The 12,874-nt window shown below is 39.4% G+C and overlaps 1 long non-coding RNA gene across 1 annotated transcript; it reads left to right on the top strand.

The window, feature by feature from the left end:
- The first annotated feature begins 2,348 nt into the window (after positions 1-2,348).
- On the top strand, positions 2,349-12,575 carry LOC103103677 (uncharacterized). Its single transcript, XR_472734.3, has 3 exons — positions 2,349-2,834; positions 11,830-12,002; positions 12,402-12,575. It is a non-coding gene; the product is annotated as an uncharacterized LOC103103677 (long non-coding RNA).
- Positions 12,576-12,874: the final 299 nt, after the last annotated feature.

Raw genomic sequence — 12,874 nt, 5'->3', positions numbered from 1 at the left:
ATTTTTTAAAGTTCAGGGAATCTAGATTGGCATATATATTTCATCATATTTTTAGAACTGAAAATGAGATTAAAGATGAAAAATATTTTTTAAAGTTCAGGGAATCTAGATTGGCATATATCATCATATTTTTAGAACTGAAAATGACATTAAAGATGATCTAGTCTTGATATTTTGGAGATGAGTACACTAAAATGGAAAGGAAAAATGTCTTACTTATTTCAAGGTCATGTAAGTAGTTAATGGCAGAGCTGAGACTAGGACTCGAGTGTCCTGATTTCTAGTAATGCTTCTGATCTAATATGCCACATTTGGTACCCCTTCCATTTCTCCTGGAAAAATAAAAATCACCTGAAATTCTCAGTCATTCCACTGACATGGTTGACATGCAAGTTTCAAATGGTCAACTCTAGGCCTTTAAAAATTACTCTGATGGGGCAGGTAAGTAGCAAATAGAATGCCCAGGTCTAGAATAGGGAGGACCTGGGTTCAGATTTGACCTCAGACACTTTCTAGCCTTGTAACCCTGGGCAAGTCACTTAACCCCAATTGCCTACCCCTTCTCTTTTGTCTTAGGATTGATACTAAAACAAGATAAAGATTAAAAAGAAGAAGAAAATACACTGACTCCTTTCTTGGGAGGCCAATAACTTTAAGGTTGATTAGGGATAGGTATCCTGCTAAATGCTGGGAGTGTATGTTAGGGCAACTACAAGAAGATCCTCCAGATATGGTATGACCTGAAAGAGGTTTTAGCCTTTTTTTGGTGATAATAACCTTGAATCATTTCTAAGTCAAGGGTGATGTGCCAAGAAGTGCTCAGATGAAACAGTAAGGGAATAGCTCAAACTAGATTTTGGCCAGAGTATGAGCTAGTTTTTCTCTCTTCATCCTTGAGAGATGAGGTGCTTTGTTTTGGAAGGAATACCAGGAACAAAAATGTGTGGGATGGGGAGGACTCATAAAAGTATATTCATTCTGCAGTTTGCTCAATGACTTAGAGTACAGGAAGTCATAGGGGGCATTCTGGTCAAACATAATAGGATTCTGGAATATATGGCCACTTCTTGGCAAGACTGACTTAAATGCAACTTTTCTGATGCCTAAAGATTATCTGTAGGTTTCAATTATTCCAAATCATGTATAATCTTCTGCATCACAGAATTTACCTACAAAGGAGTGGCTTACTTGCTTAGTCCTTTGTGCAAGATGTAAGGTATTTGGAAAGTGAGATTGAAGGGTAGTTAAGCAAAAAAATTAGGCAAGATCTTATCTAGCCTTTGAATCTCGAAGTGTAGCAATTCTCTGAAACATTTCTGCAACTGTTGAGTCAGTATCACATGCTAAAATATTCAAATTGGCAAACAATGAGTTAAGTGGCAAGACTGCGACTCAGAAAGATCTTGATTCAATAAAATGACAGGCTGAATTGAGTGCTATCTTAGGTGACTTTTAAAAAGGGCCAGTGGAAAGATCTTGTGGCCTTGGGCTCAAAAAGATACCAGGCAGAAGCAGATAATAAATAGTCCATGTGGAACAGTTGTGGGGATTTTTGTGGACTGCCAAGTTTGATGGGTGGCAACAGTGAAACCATAGCCAAAAAAAAAGCAAATATTATTTTAGGTTGCATTAATAGAGATGTATTGCTCAGAATGATATAGGCAAGAGTTCTGTTGTCCTCTGCCCTGGTCAGACCATATCTGGAATTTTGGGTTCGACTGTAGGAACCACATTTGAAGAAAGACATGAACTAACTGGAGTATATCCAGAGGAGGACAGCCAGAATGGTGAGAAAACTGGAAATAGTACCATTTGAAGGTTTAGACTTTTTTTGGTGGTGATAACCTTGAATCATTTCTAAGTCAAGTACCATTTAATTAGTACTATTTGATCATTTGAAGGAATTTGGAGCTATTTAAGCTGGAGAGGAGAGGATTTAGGGGTGAAATGGGAAGAGGATATTTAATAACTGACTTCAGGTATTTGATTTGTCTTATTCTGTTTGACCCCACAGGGCAAAACTAGGAGAAATATATAAAAAGTGCAGAGGCCAAGTCTGGCTCTACCAAAGGAAACTCTAACAATTAGAACTGTCTGGGGGCAACTAGGCGGCTTAGTGGATAGAGCATTAGACCTGGAATTGGGAGGACATGGGTTCAAATCTGGCCTTAGACATTTCCTAGCCTTGTGATCTTGGGCAAATCACTTACTACCAATTGCCTAGTCCTTACCATATTTAGACACTCAGTATTGATAAGAAAGGAAGGAAGGAAGGAAGGAAGGAAGGAAGGAAGGAAGGAAGGAAGGAAGGAAGGAAGGAAGGAAGGAAGGAAGGAAGGAAGGAAGGAAGGAAGGAAGGAAGGAAGGAAGGAAGGAAGGAAGGAAGGAAGGAAGGGAGAGAGAGAGAGAGAGAGAGAGAGAGAGAGAGAGAGAGAGAGAGAGAGAGAGAGAGAGAGAAAGAAAGAAAGAAAGAAAGAAAGAAAGAAAGAAAGAAAGAAAGAAAGAAAGAAAGAAAACAAAGTATAAACAGTGACTTCCTATTACCAAAGGTCTTCACAGAGAATCTTCATGGCCACCTGTCAGGCATGTTGTTAAGGGCATTCTTCAATTACTGTTTGAACCTTTAAGGTCTGTACAATTTTAAAATTGGCCCCTTGTAATCCTCCCCAAGATTGAAAAGCACGCTCTGGATGGGGAGGAAGGAAGATAAGGGAAGGGGAGAAATGGAGGGAGAGGTATCATGTCATTCTGGCACTTGGTGTCTTTTATCTGTAGGGTTCCGTGACCCATCAGGGAACAGCTTACACTGCCCTCAGGAGACAGGACCTTTACAGGTTCGTGGATTTTTATGACCCATTTCTACTTTTAAAAGTTACCTAAAACAAGGTCTTGTTCTCTAGCATTCTCTTAACCTTTTCATTTCCTCTTGACATTGTGTATATTATGTAAAAGTAAAAATTAAATCTTAATAATAATATTATATATTAAGAGATTTATTAATGATCGTTAGAAATCAAGGAATAAAGAAGATTCAAAATAAAGACCATGTGCCCATGCCTGGTTAGCCATTTTTTAGTCAACCCCACTCACCACCATCAATGTTGATTCTACATCAGAGAGAGGGAGTCTCCAAAGCCCACTCCCTTTATCCTCTGTCTACAGGAAGTACATAATGACAGGAAGTCAGTGGGCTCTTGGGATATGTAGTTCTTTTTTAAGGTAACAGATTTTCAATCAAACAATTATGAAAGTGGGAGAAGTACATGTAGTACAAATAGTATAGCAGCTATTGAGTTCAAAAGTAAATGGCCAGGATTTGGGCTGTCTTTTCCTGGAGTATGCATTTGAAAAGAATGTTTCTTTGTTGAATATTATTGAACCAAGTAGTGACACTATTAAAACATCATTACTGACTTGGTTGAAAAGCAACAGATTTTTTTTCTTTTTTTTAAAATATATTTTATTTGATCATTTCCAAGCATTATTCGTTAAAGACATAGATCATTTTCTTTTCCTCACCCCCACCCCCCATAGCCGACGCGTAAGTCCACTGGGCATTAGATGTTTTCTTGATTTGAACCCATTGCTATGTTGATAGTATTTGCATTAGAGTGTTCATTTAGAGTCTCTCCTCTGTCATGTCCCCTCAACCGCTGTATTCAGGCAGTTGCTTTTCCTTGGTGTTTCCACTCCCATAGTTTATCCTTTGCTTATGAATAGTGTTTTTTTCTCCTGGATCCCTGCAAATTGTTCAGGGACATTACACCGCCATTAATGGAGACATCCATTACGTTCAATTATACCACAGTGTATTAGTCTCTGTGTACAATGTTCTCCTGGTTCTGCTTCTCTCGCTCTGCATCACTTCTTGGAGGTTGTTCCAGTCTCCATGGAACTCCTCCACTTTATTATTCCTTTTAGCACAATAGTATTCCATCACCAACATATACCACAATTTGCTCAGCCATTCCCCAATTGATGGGCATCCCCTTGTTTTCCAGTTTTTGGCCAACACAAAGAGCGCAGCTATGAATATTTTTGTACAAATCTTTTTGTCCATTATCTCTTTGGGGTACAGACCCAGCAGTGCTATGGCTGGATCAAAGGGTAGGTATTCTTTTGTCGCCCTTTGGGCATAGTTCCAAATTGCCCTCCAGAATGGTTGCATCAGTTCACAACTCCACCAGCAATGAATTAATATCCCTACTTTGCCACATCCCCTCCAGCATTCATTACTTTGCTTTGCTGTTATGTTAGCCAATCTGGAAAAGCAACAGATTTTTTAAAAAGTGATTAATGAAGGAAAAGTCATATTGGTAGTTTTTTTAATTTGTTGTTTTTCAGTTGTTTTCAGAAGTCTGATTCTTGCTGATCCCTTTTGACATTTTCTTGGCAAAAATATTGGAGAGATTTGCCATTTCCTTCTCCATATGATTTTCCAGATGAAGACACTGAGGAAAACAAGGTTCAGTGACTTACCCAGGGTCACACATTTAATAAGATAATATTTTACTCAATTTTCTGTCCAAGACACCAATTCCAAGCAGTTAAACTAATAATACCTTCCATTGTTGATAGTAGAACTCAGAAGAAAAGGCAACAATCTCATATAAGTGTTTATTTTTCACATACTCAAGAGTCTTAATGATTCTGCTTCTTGAGCCTTACTAAATATCTGGGCAGAGCAGTTTATTTCTCAAAACATTTTGTAAAATTAAATGCTATGTAACTAAAATGACTAAGCATGGATGGGGGCAGCTGGGTGGCTCAATGGATGGAGAGCCAGGCCCAGAGATGGGAACTCCTGGGTTCAAATATGGCCTCAGATACTTCCTAGCTGTGTGACCCCGGACAAGTCACTTAACCCCCATTGCCTAGCCTTTACCACTCTTCTACTTTAGAACCAATACACCGTATTGATTTTAAGATGGAAGGTAAGGGTTACAAAAAAAAAAAAGCATGGAGAAAAGGTTCTCTCCCATTGCAGAGGTGGGAGACTATGGGGTGTAGAGTGTTGCATAAAATGTCAGAATCAGTTGATATTTCTGTTTATTCTGCTAATTTTTTTTTACCTTTTAAAAATCCCCATTAAAAAGTATATTGTGTAGCAGAAGAAAGAGGGTTATATTCTCAAATGATTTAAAAACAAAAGATATCAACAATGAATATTATTTTAAAATAAAGAAAAATTAAAACCATCCTTTTTATAATGTTACTCCCCTGCTCAAAATTTTGCAGGGGCTCTCCATTTCCTGCAAACAAATTCCAGATTCCTTCATCTGGAATTATTTGATCCAGACCCTCCAAATGGTATACTAGAGGCTCATTGTAAATAACTCCCCTGATAAAGCTTGGACCAATTACCAGTCATTCCAGTGTCCTTATCTAGAACAATCCATCAACCAAGCCAATCCTCTTCTCCCATTGATGAGTTCCTCCCAGGGCCTCTATTTTGGAGAGGGGTCCAGGCCTGCCAAACTTCATTCCTCTCTCTGCTAAGCTTCTGACTTTCCAGATTCCAATGCTCTCTTCGCCCCCCCCCCCTCCTTCCCAGGTACCTTCATTCCCCTCCCTTTCTTTTCTTTTTCTTTTTTCTTTTACCCTTACCTTCCATCTTGGAATCAATATTGTGTATTGGTTCCAAGGCAGAAGAGTGGTAAAGGCTAGACAATGGGGATTAAGTGACTTGCCCAGGGTAACACAGCTAGGAATTGTCTGAGGCCAGATTTGAACCTAGGACCTCTCATCTCTAGGTCTGGCTCTCAATCCACTGAGCTACCCAGCTGCCCCTTCCCCTCCCTTTCTTGTCAGTTCTCTTTTGTGTGTATTCTTCCACCATTAGAGTATAAGCTCCTAGAGTGCAAGGATTGGCTTTCTTTTTGCTTGTATTAGTATCCAGTGCTTAGTCCAGAACACTTCCTTTTAAGTAGTTAGTAAATTCTTATTACCTACCTATCTTCATATAAGTAGCAGAACTGGGACTTGAATCCAGGTTTCTCAAGTCCAAATTCAGTCTTTTCCTGTTGTAAGAGGTCAGAGGAAGGAAAAATTCCTCTGCCTTGAAGAAACAGAAAACAAGACACATGAGTGGGAAAAGAATCAAGCTAGATGAGAAAGACTGTTATTTTGCAGTATTTTAAGAAAGAGAGAAGGAAAGGGTCCCTGGGATTGGGCAACAAGGGAGAAACTTCTGCCTAGCAATAAGAGATGTTTGTCAGCAGCTTGGAATGTAGATCTGGGTATAACTTTGATAAGGTGGAAGAAGAGAACCTTGGAGTTGTCTACAGAGACTCAGGGACCACTCAGGGCTTATCTGAACTGTTCAAATTCAGGAACATCTGCAGGGTTATTTCCAGGGTATGTGTCATTGTTTTAACAAGTTAATCCTGTTGTTCCTCATCAAGATCTAGAAATTAAGGCAATTCTAATAACACAAAGCCATTAGAATATGAATCCTATTCAGGATCATATTCACAGGCATTCTCTTTAGTTCAGGTTGACAGTCCTTAACCTATTTATATGTAGGGTGTTTTTTTCTGAAACTGCTAAAATTTGCAGGATGTGGTCAAAATATCAAGATGTGTGACTGCCTCAACCATAACAAAGTTGGCAAGGAAAATCATCAGACTTGTGTCTCATACTTTTCTAATATTCCAATCACAACGCCCTGCTTTTGGTAGACTATCATTAAGTAATTGGTAAACTAAATTTTGGATAACAAAAAGGAAAGGAATAGAGAAAGTAGGAAAACGTGGAGAACAGCAGTAGAGCAGATTTACACTGTTTTAAAGTAGTATCAATGTTTAAATTATTTTTTTTAGTGGTGTAATCTTGCTTTATTTTTTGAATTTTATATATTTTTTCATTATAAGTTATTTATTTAGTCAATTTAGAACATTATTCCTTGGTTACAAGAATCATATTCTTTCCCTCCCTCACTCCCCCCCTTCCTGTAGCCGACATGCAATTTCATTGGGTATTACATGTGTCCTTGATCAAAACCTATTTCCATGCTTTTGGTGTTTGCACTAGGATGTTCATTTAGAGTCTACATCCCCAATCATATCCCCCTCGACCCATGTGATCAAGCAGTTGTTTTTCTTCTGTGTTTTCACTCCCACAGTTTTTCCTCTGGATGTGGATAGTGTTCTTTCTCATAGATCACTCTGGGTTGTTCAGGATCACTGCATTGCCACTAATGGAGAAGTCCATTACATTCGATTGTGATACAGTTTATCAGTCTCTGTGTATGATGTTCTCCTGGTTCTGCTCCTCTCACTCTGCATCAATTCCTGGAAGTCATTCCAGTTCACATGGAATTCCTCTAGTCAGTGTTTAAATTATTCTTGAAGGAGCTTCAGAGGGAAAAATAACTTATATTCATACAATGTTTTATACTTACCAAGTGCTTTAAATATGCTAGCTCATTTAATCTTTATAACAGTTCTGAGGGAAATTTTACAGATAAAAAACTGGGAAGAAGAAATATTCTTTTCGTTTTTTAAAAAATTAACATGCATTCCTTTTCTCCTTTTTCATCTTGTCTCAGTCTTGTCTGACTCTTTGTGGCTTCATTTGGGGTTTTCTTGGCAAAGACACTGGAGTAGTTTGCCATTCTTGCTCTAGTCCATTTTACAGATGGGCAACTGAGGCAAACAGGTTTAAGACTTGCTTTAGACTAAGCTCTCACAACTAATAAGTGTCTGAGGTCTAATTTGAACTCTGGTCTTCCTGATTCTAGGTCTATCCACCATACCATCCAGCTGCCCCAGTTGAAAAAAAATGCCCTTATAAAAATATGCATAGCCAAACAAAAATATTTTCATTGTTCACATCCAAAAAGTATTTCTCGTTGCCAACCCGAGTGAAACAAAACGACCAAAATAGTAATAGCAAAGGGTCTTTAATTGAGACAAGAAAATGATCATCTGGGGTTTCTTACAGCATCAGAATACTGGGCACACATAGGGGATAGGAAGAACAGGGTTTAAATACATTTGGGAGGCACAGCCTCAAGAAAGGGTTAGTAAGTTATTTTACACCAAGTCTACAGAATTTGGGAAGGGAGTAGGAGGTTGAGGAAAATGGCATGATCTGCCCTCAGGCAATTTGTGGCTCTGGAACTGAGCAAGATCAACTGATGGTCAGCTGCTGCATTTAATAGCATCTTTAGCCTATACCCTCTCTATCAGGAGGTGAGTATCATGCTTCATCATTGGTCTTCTGGAACTATGACTGGTCCATTCATCTTATAATGTCATTATTCTATAGAATGGTCTTCACATTGTATCAGTTCATACAAGTCTTTCCAACTTACCTGAAACTGTTCCTTCCAATATTTCTTTTGGTGCAATAATGTACTATTACATTCATTTGCCATAATTTGTTCAGCCATTCCATGATTGATGAGCATCTCATTTAGCTTGGAATGACAGAACCCTAGGCTCTTTGCCCTGGTCACTCAGCTACATGCTCAGGTTTGTGCCCTCTGGAGTCGGTGCCACATAGCTACTACTTGCTTCTGTTTCTTTTCTTGTCTGACATACAGCCTCAGGCTAGTTCTGAGCTGGATGGCTGGCCTCTGCTTCCCCTAAGGCACAATAGCAGGTAAACCTCATTGGTCTCTTCCTCAGTCCATACTGTCTCTGACACTCAGCCCTGGGATCATGGTGACATAGCTACCAGGTGGCTTCTGTTCCTCCTGCTTGCACAGTGGCAGACATAGTCCTTGCTAGATCTGTGATCTCCCCTTGCTCTGGTACAGGAGCTCAGGCCCTCAGTTCAATCCTTGAGAAGGACCTTCCTGGCTGGATCCATTCTCCTGTGCCCACAAGTCTGTGGTTGTCTTCTGTTTTCCTTACTGGAAAAATTACCCATAGTTTCTCCTTGGATTTCTCCATCACTTCTTGACCTGATATACTTCCTAGACTGTTGTTGGAGAACTGGGCTATTCTACTTTCTAGGCGGTTTGGTGGTGAAGATTGGATTCAGGGAGACTTGAATTAAAATACAGCTTCAGACACTTACTATCTCTGTGGTCACAGATGGTCACTTATAGGACCCTAGAGGGTAGAAACTCCAACCCACTAGTTCAAACCCTGACTCCTTGATCCCCTTATCTCTATGACTCAGAGTTGCCATGTGCTGAGATGAAAACCTTCCCCTCTCCTCCCCACCCCCCAAACTCTTCCTCCATATTCATCTCTTTCTGCCTCAGTCCTATCCTTCCAAGGTACAAATCACCATCTGGCCTACCTTCTAGAACATCAGTGAACTATTAGCAGATTCCCCTTCCTCCTACATCTTTCTGTTTTACACTCTTTCCCTCTTCTGGAACTCATGGAAACCTAACTTATCCCCAGGAAGAGGAGTGAGTCTGTTCCTCTCTTCCGTTTATATCTTTTCTCTGCCACTATCACATAGCAAGCTCTCTTCCTTTGTGGTTCACTCTATTTATATGCCTCTGTCCAGACCCTTAGTGCTAGAATATACTGGCCTCTAAGTCATTATCCTTCCTTTTTCAAGGAACTATCTTAATCTTCTCTACTCTTCCCCTTTCCTCACGTGTGTATATATGTGTGTGTATACATATTATATATACATACATAAAAATATATATGGTCCCTTTTAATACCCTGGTCTCCCAGTTTTTCCACAACTTTATTTTCACTCCTTATCAATACTTACAACTATGCCATCCATATCTTATGATCTTACTTTGAAATTCCACTTTCTAATCATAATCTGTCTTTCTATCCCTCCTTCAATGTCACTCCTCCCAAACTTATTCTTTGTTCTCACTATGACCTTTGGCACCTCTACTCTTCCCTTCTCTATCTCTCTCTCTCTGTCTCTGTCTTTCTGTCTCTGTCTCTCTCAAATCCTTACTTTCTGTCTTAGAATCAATACTAAGTATTGGTTCCAAGGCAGAAGAGCTAGGCAATTGGGGTCAAGTGACTTGTCCAGGGTCACACATCTAGACAGTACCCATCTAGTGTCCTTTCCCTTTTCTTTTAATCTATTACATTTCTGGCCTCCCTTTCCTTTCTTCATAGACTTGACACTGAAGTTGAATGGTACAATTAAACTATCCTCTACCCTTGAATTCCTTGCCTCTTTGTCCTTCCACTTTTCACACCTTGCCAATCCACCCTGGCTCACCTTTACCATTTGATTTTCTTCACTTCTACTCTCATTTTTTGAATATTGTAGAGGAAGTCATTCAAGAATGCATAACGGATTTGCTACAGGTTGACATTATCCACTCTTAACTAGTCTCTCACTATTATGCTGCAATCCTTTTACTCTTCTTTGTTTATCTTTCTCTTACACTTTACCCATCTCCCTCTGCTAATGTCTTACCCACCTTGCTCTTTCTCAGCTGATGACCTCACTTTTTCCACCACTGAAAAAATTAAGACATTATGGCCTCAAAAAAGGCTCTGAACACTTTCTTTCCTCTGTTCAAAACAACTGCATTGAGAGTATTTATTCATTCTCTCTCCTATGCTCTGAGGTCTCTGAGGAAGAGGTTAACTCCTTTTGTTAAGGCTAATCCTTCTACTTAGTACACCTAGGATCATGCCCTGTAGTTGCTCTTACAAGAGCTTGTCAGTAATCATTCTCTCATCTCCAAATTCTCCTTTCCTACTGTAGGAAAAGAGTGGCTCTTACACGTGTAGAAAGGCCCACATGCTGCAAGAGCTCTAAGAGAGGCCAAAAAGACATCTTGAGGCTTTTCTCCCTCCCAACTTTCTCTAGGGATGACTTTCATTCCTTCAAGGAGGGAAGCTAGAAAGTTGGGGCTAACGTTCTTCTTTCTTCAGAAAGACGGGGCGCCCAGCTAGAATTATATTTATCAGCTCTCTTAAATCTTATTAGTCTAAACTCCATGCTCTTTATCCAAGTTTTGACCCCTTTCCCACCAAATATTAATACCACAATGAATACTTATAGAAAATAGCAAAGAAATAAATTTGTCCAATTTGATAAACCAAAAAAAAAATCAAAGAAAGTAAGCAATAGAATACAGAAAATAGAAAACAGACAATAGAAAGTGAAGAAGCTCTCCAACTGGGGTGGAGATAACTCTACTCAACAAAGAGTCTGAGGTCTCACCTAACAGGAAATTTCCTAAAGTTTCTAGTATAGTAAATTTAGGGAACATTATGGACATTGTCCACTACTCTCATGTCTTTCCAAAGTCTTTTCCTTCAGCAACATGAAATGGGGCTGGATTCTTCCATTTTCCTTCTCTAATCTGGAAGCAAGAAGCCAAATGAAGCTTGATGGGTCCCCAAAGGGAATTGGAAAAGACTGGAATTCTCAATTCTCACCGACTCTATGCACCCCTCACATAAGTCAAGAAATTCATCTTCACTAATAAGGTTAGAGTCCCATGTCAGTGGATTTTAGGACAGGTCAATGGGATCTGGAACAGAAGGGTTGCATCCTGTTTCCTTTGGCCCTATCTATAAACATTCTGAGTCTCCCCTATCCTCAAAGAATCTTCACTTGATCTTGCAATCCCTTTAAGCTATGTCTTACATTTCTCTTTCCTTTTACTCCTAAGCTCTAGGAGAGAGTTATCTAAAGTTCATTTCAGCAAAAAATTTATTAAGTATCTAAATGTGCAAAATACTTCATGGATACTCTGGAGAGAAAGACTAAAATAAGGAATTTGCCTTGTACAGGGGAGCTAAATGGCATGTTCATCCTTCCTTTAGAAGAGGATCAATGATGTCCTGAGGTGATATCTTGACTTGCCTATGAATTAGATTTAAGTGAGGCAGAATTGCACCAGGTCACTGGCTTTGCTCTCTCTTCCAGGCATCCAAGTCCAGTGGCAATATAAAAAGGCAGCATGATTGGTTATGGCCTAGGATGTAGTGGATGATTTTGACATCTTTGATGTCTGACCATGTTAAATGCTTGACAGAGCCTGCTTCTGCTGCCTTAAAGGCCATTTGAACAAATTGTTCTCATCTGCGCAGTCAGCTGAGGTAAGTCTCCACATGCTTGGGGTAGACACCCCCTAATGCACTGATGAGTTTGAGGGCAATCAGTTACCCTCAACCTGGTTTATCCCATCTGCTTAGATTGTTTTATGAGGGTACGACACTGCACATGCTACTTACAGCTTCTTGGAACCAGAGACAAGAATGGGTAACAGGTGGATACCAAAGGTGGATGAGAAGCTCTGAAAAGGGCTTAGCAAAACCAGAGGTGCTAATCCTTCCTGCATACCCTAAATGTCCCTACATGTATAGTACATATACACATGGGAATGACATGAATAGTAAATACAAAGTAATATCAGGAGGTGGAATTGAACAGAATTCCCTTCCTCTTATTCTTTTTAGTACCTTTCTGTCTCACTTTTGATCCTTTTTCCTCTACAGGAACTGATATGGTTACTACTTATCAACTAATCGCTAAATCCAGTGGCTTCTTCTCAATCCTCCTGCTTGATTTTCTCAATAGCTTTTGACACTGTTGAACACCATATTCTCTTCTCCCTTGACTTCTGTGATTTTGCTTTCTCCGAATTCTTCAGACTATCTGGTGATGTCCATTTTCTTTCTGTTTTCTTTTTCTTTTTTTTTTTTAAATATATTTTATTTGATCATTTCCAAGCATTATTCGTTAAAGACATAGATCATTTTCTTTTCCTCCCCCCCACCCCCCATAGCCGACGCGTAAGTCCACTGGGCATTAGATGTTTTCTTGATTTGAACCCATTGCTTTGTTGATAGTATTTGCATTAGAGTGTTCATTTAAAGTCTATCCTCTGTCATGTCCCCTCAACCTCTATATTCAGGCAGTTGCTTTTTCTCGGTGTTTCCACTCCCACAGTTTATCCTTTGCTTATGAG

This window comes from Monodelphis domestica, chromosome 5, assembly GCF_027887165.1.
Source record: "Monodelphis domestica isolate mMonDom1 chromosome 5, mMonDom1.pri, whole genome shotgun sequence".
Classification (NCBI taxonomy): Eukaryota; Metazoa; Chordata; class Mammalia; order Didelphimorphia; family Didelphidae; genus Monodelphis; species Monodelphis domestica.
The sequence above is the reverse complement of the archived record's forward strand: the minus strand, read 5'-3'. Positions and strand labels throughout refer to the sequence as shown.